This window comes from Biomphalaria glabrata, chromosome 11, assembly GCF_947242115.1.
Source record: "Biomphalaria glabrata chromosome 11, xgBioGlab47.1, whole genome shotgun sequence".
Classification (NCBI taxonomy): Eukaryota; Metazoa; Mollusca; class Gastropoda; family Planorbidae; genus Biomphalaria; species Biomphalaria glabrata.
Window position 1 is genome coordinate 4,346,852 of NC_074721.1, and position 21,060 is coordinate 4,367,911.

Here is a 21,060-nt window from a genome sequence, read left to right on the forward strand (position 1 = left end):
AAAGAATTCAAAGACTTATTATACGTCAAGGTAAGTTTAAATTATGTAGATCAAGAGTTTCCCAAACAGTGGACCATAAACCTAACCCTAACACTTTGTACAATCAGAGTATTTAGCGGAACACATTTGCTTATTTTTTTTTTAAAGAGAGATTGGTGGCGTACTAGTTAATTATTCCATAGTTCTTGGAACACCTTTTCAGGCCTTGTGGAACACTAGGATTCCTCGGTACACAGTTTGGGAAACACTGATCTAGATCCATATTTGAAGTCATGGCAATGCTGGCAAGGCCAGGTAGAAGCTCCGTTATCAGAACCAGTGGAGGCACGGTGGTGAAGTAGTTAAGCGCTTTGCTACCGAACCAGATGGATTGAATGGAATTTTTAATATCTTCAGGGCGCCTATTTCGATAAGTACAGTGTTAAGATTAAAGGATTCTAATCTATATGTATGTTATATAAACAAGATTAACAAGGATCCAGATTGATTGATTCATCATAATTCTCCCACTAGTTGTGGTAAAAAAAAAAAAATCTGATACTTTAACCAGTAATTATTTTCGTTAGTCTAGAACTAAGTACCTGTCACGATCGTAACTGAAGTGGTTAAATTTACAGAAAATGTTTTTTTTTTTTTATTTAGGCCCAGTCAATTTTCTTTTAAACGGACATTATAAGATTAAACTTTCTTCCGTTTGAAGCACTATTTAACCTTTTTTTGTGTGCGTACATTTCTCATTGGCGCGAATCTTGCTTATGTAGACATTGTATAAAATAATCTTTAAAAAAGAAAACATAATTTCATGGCTAGGCTCTTGTATGCTGTACAAACCCAACAGACACAACAGTATTTCACTTTACTAGTTTGAACTAGCCAAGGGACATTACAATTAACAAGAGAGACGTAATCAAGACTTCTGAATACTTCAACTGATGTTTATTTACAAATGGGGTGCTCGTCTTGTCTCTCTAGCCGTCGGTTTCTTATCCGGCTCTGTCACTATTCAACCTTCTCAAAGCCCTGGCCATCTTGTTCTCCATGTACCCCTATTTTGCAACGTCATTCGCTTGTTTGACAACGTCACTACTTTTACCATCTCTAAAAACAACGCATAATATATTTATTTACAAAACTAACATACTCTCGAAACTAAAACACTACAATAGGAAGCCGACATTGGCAGGATAAAATGTATGCATGTATAAAAAGAAAATGATATGTTTATTTCTTGATTATATGTTAAGGGTGAAGGAAAAAAAAAAGATTTCATGGGTGAGAGAGTGTTGCAACGTCAGAGTGATATCAAGGAGTAAGACCAAAACCAACAAAGAGTTTCGGAAATATTTAAATATTGAATTAAGGAAGCCGATTAAAAGAAAATACAGACACACATAATTATATTTTTGAGTGGTGGTGACGTGGAAAGCTAGAAAAGTCAAACTAGAATTCTCAGGGTCAGAAGCATGTGATTCTGTGAGGAGGTCGATAGAAGCGGGCCATTCTAAGTTAGCCATTTTAAGTCAGTGTAACAAACTACAAGAAAATATTTTTTTAAAAAACAAACAAACAAAGATTCTATCAAGCATAATTCTACCATTTAATTTGGATCAGTCATGCAATTGAATGTGTAATAGATCTAGACTAACAATAAAAAAGTATTAATAAATATATATTTTAAAAAAGGTGAACGACCTGAATTCGAACTCATGGTCCAAGCATTCTCTCAGGCTTTTCAAGCCAACATGGTCACTATTTTTCTAGTGAAGAACCTCCTACGAATTATAACGTCGCGGGCCGCAGAATAACCTTAATATAACTCAAGCTGCCTCTGTAACCAAATATCAACACCAAATATAGACCTTTCTGGTTTTATTAATCTTAAATACTACCCTCCTGTCTTGTTATATAATACAGACATTACTTCAAAAAAAGATGATGACGTCAACCTCCCCGCCCCCGGCTGTCCCGAATAGAATAACAACGAATTAAGAAATAAAATTAAAAAAAATAATAAACTAATGTTAACTTAATGTGATTTGACTTTTTTATCATTGCAATTTTCAAGATTTTTCGTTGTCACTGCTAATACCACTGTAAACAAGTATATGTGTGTATGTATAATCTGTGATTCAGCTGAGTGTACCTCTTAAGCCACATGTACTAAGCCATTAATCTCCACCGTCTGGTCTAAGACACTTGACCTTTAAACATGAGATTTAGTGGCTTGACCCCATACCGTGGACCTAGTTGCTTGGACACATGGTCTCTGTCTGGATAATTTGTATAACAGTTTTAGAGTAGGGGAGATAATACATACAAAGTTGGATACAAAGATGGATGGATGTAGTTGGACAGATAGATAGATAGATAGATAGATAGATAGATAGATAGATAGATAGATAGATAGATAGATAGATAGATAGATAGATAGATAGATAGATAGATAGATAGATAGATAGATAGATAGATAGATAGATAGATAGATAGATAGATAGATAGATAGATAGATAGATAGATAGATAGATAGATAGATAGATAGATAGATAGATAGATAGATAGATAGATCATATAGAGTTTGTCTTCACATATTTTTATGTGTGGGTTGTTTATATGTTGATTTCTAGTTCCAAATGAAAAGTTCAATCATAACTATATACTATACTATATTCCCTCTTTTAGCATTGATGCACACTATACTCTAGCATTACACAGTGATTTTAGAAGCATAAATATATATATTGCATTGTCGAACAATACGTTTGACCGTCAATGAAATGTCAAATAGGTGTCAGTGACTGACTTGGTCATATTGTTACAAAGTTTACATTACTTCACATGAGAACCACGGGCATCGACCAAAGTATGTGGGAGGAGATAACCCAACACCGAATAGCATGGAGACAGACTGTATGTGCTGGTACGAAGTTCGCCGAGTGCAAAACAAACGAAGCTGCATCAGTCAAGAGAAAGATAAAGAAAGCTGCCCTGTCATCTAGCCCTAGGACAGATGCATATACATGCACGAACTGTGGCAAACTCTGCCGCTCCAGAATTGGCTTGATCAGTCACTCCAGTTTCTGCTGCGCCTCAAGACGAAACCTAAGCCAGTAACTCACCTGGGCGCAGCCATTGTCTTCCGAGACAGAAGATGCCTTATATATATTCAACTCTTATCTTCGTGGAGAGTACGTGGGTGGACGCGATTCTCGAAAACGGATCAAATGATTTTCCAAGAAATGTAACAGTTTCTGTGTATTAGTAATAAAAAAATTACTAGCTCCTTGGCCACACTGGGAAAGCTCTAGTTTGATGTTATAATAATAATATAGAGAAAAAATAATTAAAATTTGGCTAGAGAACTAGTTCTAGATCTAGATCCAATATCGTTTGTGAAAGGACTATCGCCCTCTTGAAAGGACTATCGTGTGCGGGAATTTTCGAATGTAAGCTATTATTGATTCAAGATTTGTTCACCGACTATGTATTTGTTTCAATTTGCTTGACATTGAAAGTATTTGCAACTCTCAAATCAATACAGTTAAACATAATTAGACCGGCACAAATCGTCATAGGTCTGTACGACGTGGCAACGGGCTAATAGTCTAAACTGCCCACAGGCTGTGACGCTGCAGGTCAGTGTATAACGAAAGCATAACGAATGGTCTCGATTATCCTGCCAGGATTACTCACGTTATCCCACTTTCTGCCACGTAAAACTATGTCCCTCCACATTCCAAAAAAAAAAAAAAGGTATAGACTAAAACAGTGAACCTAATTAAGCAGACACTAGTCTCTTTCTTGAACTGATAAATAGCCTCCCCCTAAAAAATTAAGCGGGAATGGTTAGGTGCTTGATATCGAATCAATATCTTCTCCTTCACTGGAAGATGTGGGGGGAAAAAAAGATAGATGTTTTCAAATCATATTCTGACGTATCACTTGATCAATATTTTTTTTATCGTTTTTTTTTTTTCTGACATAAAAATCAAATTTCTTTTTTAATGTTCACCCAGAATGTTATGTATACTCTGGAATTCATGAGAACATTGTTCTTTTATTGCGAAATGTACTTATATTCCAAAGACGTTGGTGATTCCAATTAGTTTTTAAATTTTACGTACCTCTATTGCAAAACAAATGTAATAAAATAAAGTGTATTTCCCATGAAAAAAAAACACCCTGCTAATCCTTAAAATAAAAATAAATAAAAACAATTTCAAAACTATTAAATACCTACAGTATAATTGATCTAAGAATACCTAGCATTAATGCGGCACACGTCCAATACAAATACGTCCAAATAGAAAAAAATTATATAAGAAAAACAACTGTACATTTTATCAATATGATAATATTTATTCCCCTTCACCAATACCGAACTAAGTCCTTTAAATACCGATAATTAAATAAGTAATTTGCTATTTATTTTTATACATTTTCTCTATATTTGTTTTAATGATTTTGTTTTGTTAGATACAATAAATAATTGCGTACAGTTTCATCTTGATCCGAGAATGGGTGTGGGAGAAAAAAAAACATGTACAATTTTATAAGGGGAAAGAAACCCCCCATATATGAAATTTTGAAAAATTAATTTTCCTTGTGCTATCAAAAAAAAAAAAATCAGTTACCAGTAATAATTGACCAAATTGTGAATTAATAGTATTGATTCATGTATCTTCTTTGCCAATGTGTAATCGAGTTATGTTTCAACTTGATACGAGAATCTAGTAGTACAAACACACACGCACACACGCCTACATGCACAGGAACAAAGACATCCAGCCCAAGTCAGGAAGAGCAGCCAATTAAATTTAAGTCTAGACTTATTAAGCCTTCCAGTGCCATGGCGTAAAGGACATTGCCTGGAGGGTAGAGGGCGACGAAAGGGATTAGGGCGCCGTCTGCCATTCCTAAGTGTACCCACTGCTTCTAACACACTGAACTCAAAATCAACAGCAAAAAAACTTTTTTTGGCTATGATGTCATAATTTACTATTTATAGCTCTAAATTACAACCTTAAGATGTATTACTGTATATTAAGCTGTGCAGGACTGGACTTAAGGGATGGATTACGTAAACACTTAGAGTTTATTTATTTTTGTTACTAAAATATTTTTTTATTATTATCATAGCTTTTTATATAGCGCTACTTTCATGCTTATAGCATGCTTAGAGCGCATTTGGTCCAATCTCATTTGTGGACCAGTTGGGGGGAGGGGGGTATCTAGGAGTTGGTTTTCCGTGCTGCCTTTAGGCGCTCAGTAAACACAACTCTGCCCGAGTCGGGTGTCGAGCCTCGAGCCCCCTTCTAGGTAGCCAAGCCAAGCCAAGTTTAAGCGCACTCTCGACCACGCTTCCCACGATATGCATATTAAATAATTTTATTATTTTATTGAATTTAATTTACAAGCACTCTATTTCTTCTATAATAAGGCATGCTTTTTGACATTATTATTTTTATTAATAAGTGGAATTGTATTAAAGCTTTCAAAAAAGTGTAAGGCCTCCATGAAAATTCTACTCCAGGGCCTTCACATATTTAAATCCAGACATGTAAGTGATAGAATCTGTGTTCTTAAAATCATGTCATGCCTGATCTACGGCCTGAGGGCAACTTCCGGCCCGTGAGGCTGTTCTCTTCGGCCCCTGGAAACTGTTGTCCAATATGCTTTATCAGTGGGCGGCCTAGTTACACAAAATTACAGTACTCTACGTAGGCAATGTTAATACGGTATGTCGAAACCAAAAATTGTAGTGTTGATTTCTTACAGAGTCATTCAAATGTAAATGCAGAGAAAGGCCTTCAAAATATTGAATGACGCGTCTAGTTTTATGAGAATAGGTCTCGTTTCCGAAGCAGACGTGACATGGGAATCTCCTATCACTGCCACTCCTTCCCCTTTTCAAGGGCGGGACTTGGGGCGGTTGCTCCATTCACCACCCCTTAAGTTCGCCTCTGGCTCAAGAAAGCCGCAGGGACTCAGTTCTATGGATTTTTTTTGTTAGCGTTCATTTGGCTCTTCACAAGGTTGTCGAAATTTTATTTACCCCTCCCCTTACACACACACACACCTTTGTCATTTCCCCCAGAACCACACAAAAACAGTTCCTACTTTATGAAGCTGATGACTTTTCTGTAACAGCTCTCAATAATATGTGTATAATTAATAAAGATAGAAGTAGAAAATATTTTACCCCCCCCTCCCCTCGTATTAATCTTCTCCTAATTTGACAGAACGTATGTAGCTGATAAGATAAGAATCCGCACAGAATATATGGTAGCTGCAGCCAGAATTTTTTTTATATTGTCAGAATTGTCATTTGCTTTTAGTTTCATGGCCCATGGTTTACAACTTTAACTTATTTACATAAGTATCTATAGATCTACAAACTCCCTACTCTCTCTCTCTCTCTCTCTATCAATATGTCTCTCTTTCTCTCTAAAACCGTATCGGTGGAACTATTTGGTGCTAGCAGTTAACACTTTATATAGCATATATATACCCATCACCCAGGATCTGCCATAATAGAATTAAACATTTTCCGTGATAAAAAAACAAAATGCAATTTAGTTGGAAAATATCCAGCCCCTCCCCTTTCGGATCCGCAAGATTAAAATAAAAACAAACAATAGAAAATGAATACTATTTAAAACCAAGTCTTATATAAGGGAAAGAACCCTTTATTACTGCCATTTATCTTATAAAATACAGGGCTTTGCTTACTTTAAATTATAGAGAAGATATTTTATCGACTAGTACTAAATGATTAAGTTATTGTTTAGTTTGTATATCTATTCGTGTATTTTTATCGACTATGAATAATTATGCAAAATTTAACTAGATTCGAGAATGGGAAATGGGAGAAAAACTTTCAAAACGTAATAAGGGGACTAAATCCATATATATATATATATATATATATATATATATATATATATATATATATATATATATATATATATATATATATATATATATATATATATATATATATATATATATATATATATATATATCCACATTTCTCATGAACTACCATTTATTCCCCTTATTTCGAAATCAAACCAAATATTTAATAATCAACAATTAATTAACTAATTGTTAATTTTTTTTTTTATTGATTCGCATCTTGTCAGGTTCAATGAATAATTGTTTAAAGTTTTAACTTGATCCGAGAATGGGAAATGGGAGGAGAAAAAAATGTTCAAACTTTTTACCATAAAGACAGACAGACAGACAGAGTGAGTTGATATTAATTGTGTAAAATATGACGTTATAAAAAAATAAATGAATAGGCTTGGTGGAAAATACCCAGCTTTGACCAGTGTATATTGAGTAAAGCAAATGAAAATGAAACTTAAAGTCTGCATTGTCATTGTTTCGTTTTAAATCTAGTCGTTCCATCTTACACTCTTCCTCTTTGTTTGAGGTGCTCCATGTTTTCCGTGGTTTCGTTAAGTGTCTAGTGTCTCCACGTCTTGTCCTGCGCTTTGCGCGCTGGACTGTGGTTCGGACTGCGGGAAGTTTTGACTAGGATGTAAATTATCTTCCACTTTGAAGGAACACTCATAACATGTAAAAAAACTTTACAAAACATTATACACATAGGAATCTCATTTCTTTTTGTTTGCTTGTTACTTATATAAAACAAAATTAAACCACTTCAACAAAGCATGATTAAATTTGAAAAGAAATAATTAAAAACTGATGTTGAAATTGCAGTCTTTTCTTCCCATGTTGTAGATGATGTCTAGATGAGTCTAAATGTAGCCTATATACGACGGTCAAAAAGGTTGTCCAGCACATTGATCAACCTCCTATACTTTCTTCACCTATAGTCAGGTACCTTTAAGGGTAGAATTGCGGGCCTCCTACAAATATCGAAGCTCAATATCGTAGTCTTTGTTGTGTCTCGAACTCGGGACCCCTAGGCTTGAAAGACAAGCCGTTTACAACTCAGCCAATACATTCCACAATAAATAACAACAACAACAACAACAACACCAACAACATTGTTTTGTTGAATCCGCTAGTCACAACGTCATCTGAACTATCACCCCCCGGGGGATTTTTACTGACGTTACAGAGAGAAATTCGGAGTGCAAAGGAAAACAACTCTCCGGTCTGTTGGACAAAAAAAGCAGTGAGTGACGAGGTTGTTAAGTCCCCTTAGCAGACTAAATATCAAACACAGGTCAAGACCCAGACACATTTTTGTGTTTCAAAGTCTAACAAGTCCAAGGACAGCACAGTGAGACAGTGTACTAGAACAATTGCTTAATGACTCATTTCTCGCCTAATGACAGAGCCGCTCGATCAATCAATCAATCGTCGGAGAAAGTGGAAATATTGCATAAAGGCGCAAATCTTCGGACCCAAAAGTAACTTGAAACGGACACTGACCTTGGACCAGTGGCGTCACTAGGATGGGTGTCACCCGGTGTGGACCTCACCCCCGCACCCCCCCTAGTGACGCCACTGCCTAGGACTGTCTTGAAAATGGATGGTCATTTACTTCCCTGGGACAGAAACTCTAGTGTGGAGATACATGTCTGAAACTGTCAGGCAGTGGTTCTCAAACTTATACGTGTGACGAACGTTGTAACAAAGAAACAGCTTTTTCTAATTGACAACAAAAGAGAAAAGAAATGTTTGTAGAGCCGAGAGGATGATCGTTGCTCTGGCAGATATCAAAACGATAGTAGTAAAAAATGGAAAAGCCCGCTCGGTCTGGGAGCACATGACAGTGGTGGAGGCTGCCTAAACCTAATAAGCTATTAAAGCAATGAGCTGTTCGGGTAACTGTTCCGTTGGTTCATATTTCACACTGATCAGGCCAAACGTCGACTCACGGTGCCCCCGCTCTGGGGATAAAGTAGAAAAAGCGTCAGATATCCCTTTCGACTGTCCCAGACTTGCTGATCTCCGTCTAGACATTTCGGGTAAGTCACATGTTCATGAGTCGTGCACCACTCACGACAACATGGTTCCTGTCTAGGACTTTTGGAAGAGAGAATTTGAACCTCTCAGGTCCTAAAGCTAAACCAAAAGGATTTGACGATAATAGGAGGATATTAATCAGTTCAAAAGTGTAAAAATGTTTTACAAAACGTTCGCTGCAATAATAATAATATGAATAATTATTATAAGGCTTATTTTCGAGTCCGAAGATTAATGAGGAATCCATTGTCCACAGGTGGTCGATTAAGATTTTCTTTTCGCCGTCTGCGTCTGTCCTCGGCAGCGGATTTTCTTTTGGTCTCAAATGTGCATCCCGCGGCCTTTGTGAGTGACCTCCAGCTGCCTTGTTCTGAGGCCGCTTCTAACCATAATACAATAATATAAAGTTAATTAGCATTTATTAATATTTCCCCAGGTAACGCAAATTAACTCATCTATAGGAACAAACTCATAAAGATTATCTTTAGTAATCAAACGCCGATACCTTACGAGAAGGGGTCTGGGATGGTAACCAGTGGCTTAGCTAGGGTGGGGGACGAGGGAGAAGAATTTGAAATCCCCCGGGCCCCATTTGAGGGGGCCCCAAAATGAGTGTTTTTACATTAAAAATTAAATATTACGCAAAATGCAGAGGCCCTCTAAGAGGTCAAGCTCCCAGGGCCCCAAATGATGGAAAATTCCTAGCAACGCCTCTGATGGTAATCTTAATTTTTCTAACAGAAATGCCTTGTGGATAGGAAGACGTCACAAAGTATTTGGGTCAAAGGTGAAACTTAAGACAATACTTAGTTTAAGGTTAGGACCATCATGTTGAATTGACAAAACTATTTTAGCATTTTAGCCCCAAGCTAAGTTCAGCGGAACCGCAGCCTCAAATGGGCAGGCAACGTCTGCAGAATGCACGACTATCGCATCCTTAAAATACTACTTTGAGGTCAGCTAAGAGAACACCAGGTAGCCAAAGCTGGACAAACAAAACGTTTCAGAGATTCGCTCAAAACGTCTCTTAAAGCCTTCCACATGTACACTGGAGAACAGAAGCACATGATAGAGCATTGTGGCGCCGCGATGTACATACAGTCGCAAAAATATGCTGGCAATAGAAATCGACACAAGGTCCAGATGAAATAACCTGACCAGTGGGCTCAGGTCTCAATAGCCACATTAGAGCGGACCAACAAAAAAACAGTGCTAAGTCCTCAGCCCGTTGAAAGACAAAATTGGTCATCAGTGTATATGATGGAGGAACTATTTCTACCTTATCAAGTAATTGCAGCTAATTGATCGATACATGTGTAATGCAGAAAACAAATTGCATCTTTTGAAATAAAAAAAATTAATTAATTTAAGATTGTAATAGTTGAATCTAATATTTGTATTCGCTTTCCTCTCGTACATAAATGAAGGAATGCATTTTTTAAATCGCTGAAAACATTTTTTTAAAGCATTCATAAAATATTTCCATCTATTTTATTCCCGTATCTAATTAGGGTGATTCTGAATCCCTTTTCACTGACAGAAGCACAGGGCCGGCCTTAGGCCCCTGCAACCTATGCGGTCGAAGTGGGCACCGCACTTTCATAGGCCCGCACTTATTCTAGATGTAAATTATAAAATTAAACCATTATAACTTATATATATATAATAACAGGGTTTTCGCGTCCTCATGATTTTCCAAGGCCTCTTGAAATCATAAAAAATCTCCTGAAAACTCATAAAAATCTACTGAAAAATAGACCATATTGTCTTTTAGTGATGCCATTAAATAAAAACGGCATTGTGAGTTCTCATTTAATAAAAATTCATTGAAAAGACGAATGTATTTTCTAATACAAAATCTTAATTTTGTCATTATGCTTATTCCTGCCTAGATTAGGCCCCGCAAAATCCGTTATGCGTAGGGCCCCACAATTGTTAGGGCCGGTATCGAAGTCGCAAAAACACAAAGATAATCATTCAAATGATGTCTGAGTGAGAATATTCCATGCGTTTCTATGGACAACGGTTAACGAGGGTGTTATGTGGCCATTACAAAGACCAACGCCTTAACATTTCCAACTAAATTTTGGTACCGACTAGATTAGGGGTAGACTAAGTGGCGCCCTAAGAGTGCCAAGCTTAAAATCACAATTAAATTTAAACCTGCGGCCAATCGGTTCAGAAACCAAGTGAACCATGGAACAAAGAAACAGATGACTTTGGCACCATATGCCTTATAGATCGCAAGGTCTGAAAGGGTTAATGTACTTTTACCTTCCAGAAGATTACCCAAATATCTCAAAAGAAGTACTTTTATTCTTTATAATCCTTTTCTACAACTTATATTTATTTAGTGGGATTTTATTAACTGTAACGAAGATACTCTCCGAACTTTACATGTCTGGCCTCAAACTACAAGGATTGTCTGCCCCTGATATAACTGATTGAAACAAAGTTCTTTCAATTTTTGTTCACATTGATATTTTATAATTTGAGTTTATTTTTGTAGTATAGCATTTTTTATGTATATTAAAATCTTTTAATATTTTTTTTTATTACTATAAAAAAAATATAAAAATTACGCAAATTGTACATAAAAAACGTCTGAGGTTTTCCATTTGTTGGAAAAAAAAGGGTAAACCTGGCTCTAATCTCTGAAAAAAAAAAGTTTACGTAATTTAGACGTGATATGTTGTGTTGTGTTATCACTTAGGAGTGCTATGTTGTGTTATCACTTAGGAGTGCTATGTTGTGTTATCACTTAGGAGTGCTATGTTGTGTTATCACTTAGGAGTGCTATGTTGTGTTATCACTTAGGAGTGCTATGTTGTGTTATCACTTAGGAGTGCTATGTTGTGTTATCACTTAGGAGTGCTATGTTGTGTTATCACTTAGGAGTGCTATGTTGTGTTATCACTTAGGAGTGCTATGTTGTGTTAACACATAAGACTTGCTATAGAATGATATCATGTAGATGCGCTATATCGTGTAATCACCTACATGTGCTAGTTTGTGTTTTAGCGTGTTCACGAAATGACTTTTCAGGAAGTCAAAAGCGTTTTTAGGCATAGATAGACTAGGCATATATTAAGATAAGAAGGTGAAGAGAATACAGCTAAACCTGACATAAAGTAACAGACTGACATCAGACTTGACCATTCAGGGCCCTAAGAAAAAAGAGTGGAACGTTAAAAGTATTATCTGCATCAGTATAGTGTCACAAGACTTCGCGACTCGTTTATTGTTAAACCACATTACCCGGATACCTGGTGGCCTCTAGGCGGTGAGGCCGTTTCGGAGCTCCCTAGTTCCACTCCTCGTCAGAGTGTATCTATGTTTAACAATTTCCCTACCTTATTGTATATTATACCCTAAGCCTAGGGCTGCTATTATACCTTTATTTCATATTTATTCATCATTTGTGTCAGGACCCAACCCTTATATCCCAGATAAGATTCCTCCATCTGGAAGCTTCTCCGTTTTGGGGGCCTTTCTGCGCTCCTTGCCTAGGGCGCATAAAAAAAAAGATCTGAAGAATCCTAGATGTGTCAGTTATTTGTGAAACACTGTACGCCTTATCAATCAGCCGAGATACACAGGCTTGCATGCAAATGTGCTTGGCCCTGTCTCGTTCATAAATTAAATGCGTCAATCCAGAGCAAATAAAAAGCGAGGCTTAAATTGCAATTAGCCAAACAGATCGATACCTTTCTTGTTATTTTTTGTTCTTGTTTTTACCATGCCATGAGAAAGATGAAAACGAACAGACGAACTTATCTGCATGCGGGCCAGACGGAAATGAGCTTTTAGAATAAGATTTGAATGGGAGGGGGGGGGAGGGGGAATATGATAAGAGTAGACCCTCAGCATCAGCGTCGACAATGCAGTGAAGATGGCGAGCGAGATCATAAACAAATATAGAATCGGAAATATCCGATAGATGCTGGGTCGTGGCGACACCGCGCACAGATGTAAAAGATAAAATTATGCAAAGGAAATTGAAAAGGTTATGAAAAAGTTAGTCTTTGGAAAAATGCTAGATGCCGCGCAAGATTTTGGTGTGAAAATAAAACTGGTATAAGGAACGAGGCTAGAGAGAGGGATAAAGAGAATTAGAGAGAGAGAGAGAGAAAAAAAAATAAAAAGGAAAAAGAAAGAAGAAACACAGAGGAAACAGAGTGAGAGATAAGCAGTAAGAAAGAAAAGGAGAGAGTAAGAGAGTGAGAGAGTGAGAGAGTGAGAGCGAGAGAGAGAGAGAGCGAGAGAGTGAGAGAGCGAAAGAGTGAGAGAGTGAGAGAGAGCAAGAGAGAGAGAGAGAGTGAGAGAGTGAAAGAGCGAGAGAGCGAAAGAGTGAGCGAGCGAGAGAGTGAGTGAGAGAGCGATAGAGTAAGAGAGAGGGTGAGAGAGTGAGAGAGCGAGAAAGCGAGAGAGATGTATTGCAGTTTTATACGTTGATGTCTAGGTCAGTTGTCTAAATCAATTTTTATTTCAATCCTAAAGTAAAGTTTCACTTTCAGACCTAGCGATGTTCGCGGCAGACGATGTTTACGTCCTCTATTTCTATGTCCAACGGTTAACGAGCAGGGTGTCATGTAGCCAGCACAATGGAAGTCAAGTACCCATGAAAGATGGGGTGGACTCAGGGGTGCCCTAAAAATCCCGAAATTCAAAATCCCAATCTTCATCTAGATTCGAACCCAGGAACTCAGGCTCGGAAGCCAAGAGCTTACCCACTCTTATTTTTTGTTTGTTTGCTATATATCTATGTCTCTAGTCTTAGATAAGACGTTGAGATTTATTTTATTTCTTGTAGGGTGCCAGGGGGTTGGAGTTGTATTACTGTAAGGGTGGCTGATAGCGGACAATGGATAGTCTTACAGTTGTAGCATGATTGGATAGTTAAACCGAAAGGTGTGAATAGGTTGTTGCAATCTTTGTTTATTGATCAAGATTTGATGACACCACAAGTATTTTTTTTTGTATTATTCATTTTTACGTTACCATCATTATCACCATCTACATAAACTGTAAATACCGATAGTATTAAATATCTTTACCTGTACATGAAATGAGTTATCCAGTCATTTCATTGTAGTCATTTATCATGTTATTTTAGATAATGTCAGAGACCAGGGATAAACGCGAAAGCTTAAAAAAAAAACCCTGACAGTTCAGAAAACTTTATTAGACACCCGCCTGACAACGACTTTGTCTGCATATGAAGTGGGAAAATATATAGGTTGCAACTGGGTTGGCCTGGCCACGTGAAACATTGCTTTCTTTTTTTTATCTACGGAGTTCTTGCCATTCAGTTCGCTATCTATCAGATCTATTGATCGAGCTTCTATGTCACAGCCTGGCGATTAGAACCTCACAGGATGCCTGAAGGCGAGGTGGTACACTCAAGGCACTCTTAAAGCTGCCACGGAGGAAGTATTTATCTGTAGATCCAAACTGATCCTTTTCACATGTGGCTTCAGGCTAGATTCGCTGTAAGTCATCCCACGTAGACAGCCATTACTCTGACCTATTTAGTGATATCGAGTAATGGTTTCGGAAGTACATTATGGTGACAAGAGTATACTGCTGATGTTGAATAGTACAAACGTATAACAAATACGCTCGTCTTTGAAACTAAAGAGAGTGTGGATGTACTAGAATGTGTAATGATTTATGTTTAGTGAATTAAGTTTTAAAACAAGGATCACTGTTATCTCAATGGAGACTACCTTGTATTTGACTTTAAAAACTTGCTATACAGCAGATGATGTAAAGGCCATCTGTTTCAGTGGCCCACGGTTCACGAGGGTGTCGCGTGGCCAGCACAAGGACTAGCCGCCTTTACTTTTCCCCAAATAATGTCAGGTGCACATTAGAGTAGGGTGGACTCAGAGGTAACCTAAGAATTCCAAAATTAAAAATCCCAGTCTACACCAGGATTCGAACCCGGGACCCTCCGGTTCAGAAGCCATTCGCTTTACCACTCAGCGCACCTCCACAAGGCGTGATAGTTTAGTTGAATTACCACAGGTTCCACACTCTAGTTGGTGGACAGGTCAGTTGTCTCTCTCCTTCCTCCGTAATCACATTTTTGTTTGTCCATAAGATCGTCTAATAAAAAAAGTAGAACTTTAAACTAACTCTTGACATTGAATTTTTTTCAAAGCTTATATCAACTCTGTCTGTCTGTCTGTCTGGTTAAAAGTTTTGTTTAATTTATTTCTAATACACCCATTCGACTCGAAAATTTAAACAATTATTTAATGACATAACAAAACATTAATCGAAAAAAAAAAAAATTAACCAATTAGTCCATTAAGTTTTGGTAAAAAATATTTGTTTGATATCTAATAAGGGAAATAACTGCTACATTATAGTTTATACAATATAGTTGTCATGTTATCATGTTGAGGTAGTCATGTTATCAGCCCAACGGCAAATTGTTTAAGACTGTTTCAATGGACTTTACGTACTCAGAGCTATGCAAACATACGACAGCCTGAAATAATTATCTACAGGACTCGAACTCAAGTCTCTCGATTAGTAGGCAAATAGTTTTACCATTTATCGTATCTAATCCTTTGTTGACAATAGTCTGCGTGGGAAAAAAACAGAGAACATCGATAAATCAGAAAACGAAAATGGATTAGGATTGGGCATACATTGCGGAAAAAAACAACAGAAAGCGTTGTAAGATAGTCGATAGGCCGGAACCCACAGGGCAGGAGAAAGGCCGGAAAACCAAAACAAACATGGAGGAGATCGGTAGACCAAGAGGCGAAGAGGGCAGTCTGGACATGGACCGAGCTGAGTTCGACTGCGAAATGCTGTTGCTGCCCTACGCTTTACTGGGAGTCACAAAGGATAAAGTCAAGGAGTTTAGGTAAGCCGATCCTTTGTTGAACTCGATAGGATAAAGAGAATCCCTCAAGACGACAAAGTATTTTTTTGTCGTTGAAACTTTTAGACTTAAAAGGTCATAGGTCAAGATTTAATACTTTTTATATCTCAATGCTATCAAATTGATCAAGGGAAGTAATGATGGTGATTACATGAGAAAAAAAAAAAAAGAACACAAATTCTTCAAACAGAAAAAAAATGGATCTGTCTGAGATTTCTACAAATCTCTACTTTAATTTTAACAGTTTCTTGTCAAATCAAAATGAATGGACAAAAAAAAAAAGAATATGTATTTAATATTATTGGGAGATATATCAATTCATTCAACAGAACCTAATCTAGGGAACAGTTCTGACAATAGGACTTTTTGTAAACTTCTGACACCAAATATCTCATGACAACCATTTTCTGGAATTAAAGAAGAACGGGATTAGTGTAGGATTATAATTTCCGCTGTCACTAACAATAAAACTATGAACAATAGAACACATCTTACCTAACACGGTTTTGTAAAGCCATACGGGATAAACAAGGAAAAGTAAATGGTGGTAAACAATTACTTAGGGATTTTTGTAATTAGGAAATGTCGAAATAAAGCGCCAGACAGCGCAATAGAAAGAGCGAAAGATAAGGTGCTCTTATATATGTTAGAGAGAGAGACAAAGACAGAGAGATAAAGAGACAATGAATAGGAAAGAGAAATACAAATCAAATTTTGTTCTTGTATTTGAAATGAAATATATTTTTTGATCTTTTGAAAAGTTTTAACAAGTTGACGCCCAATTTCATCCAATCCAATACTAAGACACAAACACAAAGTAAAACAGCAAGATTTCAACAACACATGAATGGATATTATTCTGTTCATAGTCACAATAGTATGGGGTAATTATGTGGAATCAGAGATTTCAGAATGACTCGCAAATTATCAAATATTATTTTGAAAATATCATTTGTACTTATCATCCGACATGACATTGGATATTTCAGTCATCACTTTTAACGAAATCGACTTATGTAATTAGTTTGTGAAATCTTTCCACTCCCTTTAGTCAATTCTAATTATCAATTCAGCTAATATCACATTATTCTATTATGTTTACTTAAAAATTAATATTACTAGGCTAATTGAAAATTGAAAGAACAAAAAAGTAATTTAATGACTCCAAGATTGCGACAGGGGTTTAAAGCTACTTCCCACGCTGTTCAAAGTGAACGAAAACAAAAGACGCAGGACATAGGACGCAGGACATCGGACGCAGGACATAGGACACACGACGTTAAGCATTTCTTTTGTGGTTTTTATCAACAAATTAAAATGGATAAGAGCCAGAAACACCAGAAAGAAGCGAGTCAAATTTCATAAAGATCTTCCTCGCACAATGTAGAAACATTACTTCAGAAAACAAGGTTAAGATAAGAGAGAAAATAGAATTTCAATTCATTTTAAACGAAAATGTTATTTAATTTTAATTTTCATGATTTTTTTGTTTTTTCAGAACTTGAAGACAAAATGAAATTGATTATTGGGATTAATTTGATTCATGTCAACGTGGAATACTTTAAAAATAAGAGTTTATTTGTTTCTTTAATTTTTTGTGAAATTTGGTTTATACATTTCATTAGCTTTATTTTGTTCACGAACACATTCGCGTTGACACGAGACTTTTACGAGCAACTAAACAATGTCAAGGACACTGAAATGATCTTCAATGAAGCCAGCACAGACCTAAATTCTACCTAGACTGGACATGGACATCTCTAGGACTACATTTAAAAAATGTGAAAAACGTTTAAAAAGCTGAAAGAAGGCGTTGTTTTGTAAAGTAGTTAAAAGAAGTAAAGTGTTGTTGTTGTTTTTTTCATCCCTAACCTATGTAACATAGAATTCAATGTTTAGATCTATCTCTTATAATTGAATATTGAAAATAAGAGCACTCTCGTCTCATAAATATTGATTAGCAGTTTTAAGATAATAATCTTAAAAGATCTATGTAATCAATCTATTTAAATGTACATCAGATGATTAAAATCAACGGACTTAAATTATTTCGATCTAGGATTTTCGAAACATTATCACAATGGAAACTTAAAGGAAATGGCTTTATTTCATAGATTGGCGTAAAATATTTTCTGTGATTAATAGCCTAATCTATTCAAAGTCCGACCAATTGTATTGCATTATTCCTAAACGTTGATATCGAAAAATGGGAAAAATATTCTACATTATTTTTATAAACAGCTGTAAGTGTGTAGTTCTTCCCCTAAGATAAGCTTCCTTGTATTCCTAAAGTATTTTTATAGTATTATTTTGTATTAGTGACAAGGTTGTAGCCGAAAGACGAACCCTACCCCGAATTACAGGCCAGAATGGAACAGATCCAGAGCATCCCTTGCAAAGCTCTCAAAACAATATGAAAAAAAAAAGGCATAGCCCTCGACACAAGAATCAAACTCTAGAGTTGCAGTATCACGGCGAGACGTTCATGAATTAAAGTACTTGCCATGATTCAGCTGATTATTATAATTTTTTTTTGGGGGGGGGGTGGTGGTGGTAAAACATTAAGGCTCGATGTTGGAGAATCAACATAGAAGTACCTGCTCTCCAAGAGACGTGCTCAAAACAGATTTCTAAGCAGTTTGTTCACAATTTCTTTGCCTCTAAAAAAAATAAAGTCTAAGATTACCCTCCAACAACATAGTATGAAATGTCTGCACGCGACTAGACAATCCTCTACGCCAGGGGTGAGACACCTTTATCTATCGAGGGCCGCATTTAAAAATAATTCGGGAATTCGGGGCTGCATATATATTTATTTCTTCATTGTTGAAAGACACTTCATGTTTAACATCAGCACCATTGCAATGGGTAGTTTGCACATCAGGCATGCAAGTGAAACAGGTTTTTGTCATTTTCCTTTGCTGAAAGGTGAAACTATTTCTAGTGAAATAGTGAAGAAAAAGACTTATTAGAATTCCTTGATTGTGGAATTGGAAAGCAAATTTAAGATGTCAAGAACTTAGTCACAAAGTCCTTCAAGAAACATAACGATTTTTTTCCATGAGACCACTTAATCTTCTCAATATTTTGCACATACAAAGCCAGCGGATACGGCTGTGGTAGCGAGCATCGGAATGGTTTATTTCCAGATCTTCAAGTACACTTCCCTAAACCCTAAATTTACATCTCTGTACGCAAAATCCGCTTTGCGTGTACACATAATTCAAACAGTCTTTTGGTCATTTATTCATTCAGTCTACAGTAAAGAGGTGCATGTCTTGTATAGCATTTCTTTACTACTTCAAGACGTCTCCGAAATTCGGGATGTTTCCTCTTACAATTAGTGGACTCTATCAATATGGCGTGTCTTTGTGAATGGTCACGTAACCTCCTTGCTAAGCCCTGGTCGAGGAACGAGATGGAACGCTTGGCTTCCAAAGAATTTTTTTTATTTACACTGCGGATAATTCAAAAGACTATAGACTTTTAAATACATTATTAATAGAGTGAAAATGGTTATCTAATCTCTATTCTGGTCGTACTGCAATTTCCCCGGATCGATTACAAGCCAGGGGAAAATAACTGACAATAATGGCGTTCTAACTAAGAATTGCTAGTAGATCTAATTTGCAATGCTGAAATCAACATACCAAATGTTGACCTGCATTAATGTCGTCTGCGATGTCTGACCTCATCACTCGTTTACGCCAGTGGTAACCAGCTTTTGTAGGGCATTTCAATTTGGGACGCTTAATTCACGGGCCGCCTACCTAAAAATAAGTGTAGGGATCTGTGACTTCATTATGCAATGGTGTGATCTGTGACTTCATTATGCAATGGTGTGATCTGTGACTTCATTATGCAATGGTGTGATCTGTGACTTCATTATGCAATGGTGTGATCTGTGACTTCATTATGCAATAATGTGATCTGTGACTTACTTATGTAATAATGTGATCTGTGACTTACTTATGTAATAATGTGATCTGTGACTTACTTATGCATTGAGGTGATCTGTGGTAGCTATCTCTTTATATTAGAACTATTTTATAGTGCCTTAAAGAAATAATGATTAGATTTACCGAAATGTGTCTCTATCTATATAATGAGATGTTTTGCAAGGATTGTTTTCATTAAACTAATTACTTTTTCAATTTTATTCTTACACATGAAACTACGCTCTGACGTCAAGCATGGTGACCCCGAAATTAAAAAGTCCAAGTCTTTACCAAGATCCAAACCAGGGACCCTCCTGTTCGGAAGCCAATCGCTTTACCACTCGGTCACCGCACCTCCAAACAGAACATAGTATAAGGTTACTTCATACAGGGCAAAAGAACTGCAGGTTGTCCACTATTACCGTACATTGATGTATGTACATTAAGAACTTTTTCTTTGTAGTTGAAGCTGATTACAGCCTCATTTTCTAAGAACTGGAAGATGGCTAGGGAGTATTAACTTCGCCCTGATAAGTCGGGGCAGCAGTGAAGGCACGGGTAAGTTGAGCCTGCTGCCCGTTCTCAGCTTGTGTGTGTGAGTGTGATCTGCTTTCTCTGATAATGGCAGATCTCCTTTATTTTGATGATTTGTAAAAGCGACATCAAGCTCTTCGAGATTGACACCAACCTCTATTCAAGTCAGAACTTCATGTAGCCCTGGACGCTGATCTTAAAAACGGCTGTAACGATTTTTCTAGAAATTTAACAATTGATAAAGATCGCTGAGAAAAAAATTGACTAGCTCATTTGCTACACGGGGGAATCGTTATCATTGTTCAAGTAAAAAATGAAATAAATTTAAATTTGGCAAGAGATATAAACATAGACATAAATAAATATAGACTGGCAGATTAAAGAGTTTTATGAAACGAAAATTTGTGACTTGCAATTTTGTGTACTTTATTATACAGCATTTATGAGCAGTATAAAAGTTAAGTATTCATATCTATTTCAGCCATAACCTATATAAGTATTACAATATGTTCACTAGTGTTTTTTTTTTAATCTCTCAGCGTGAAGATCACGCAATTTTTCATAATTCGGAAATCCGAATACAATAGATGTACATGTTTTCAAGTTACATGAAGTTACTTCCTTCGGCCAGTCTATATTTATTTATGTCTATGGATCTAAATCAAAGGTCTAAATTCAACATCGGTTTTGAAAGGACTTTCGCCTTCTTGAAATGACTTTCGCTTTTGGGAATTCCCAAAT

At 36.5% G+C, this 21,060-nt stretch overlaps 1 protein-coding gene across 11 annotated transcripts in view; it reads right to left on the reverse strand.

The window, feature by feature from the left end:
* The window catches only part of LOC106058871 (probable G-protein coupled receptor B0563.6), a 253,609-nt gene that overhangs the window by 96,486 nt on the left and 136,063 nt on the right, over positions 1-21,060 (reverse strand). The window contains exon 1 of one of the 11 annotated variants that reach the window (XM_056003970.1): positions 945-1,053. The exons of 8 other annotated variants lie outside the window; for them this stretch is intronic. The gene's annotated coding sequence lies outside the window, so the exon portion shown is untranslated. Of the gene's footprint in view, positions 1-831; positions 1,054-21,060 lie in introns of those variants that run through there. 2 more of the 11 variants (XM_056003972.1, XM_056003971.1) reach the window with 2 other exon arrangements.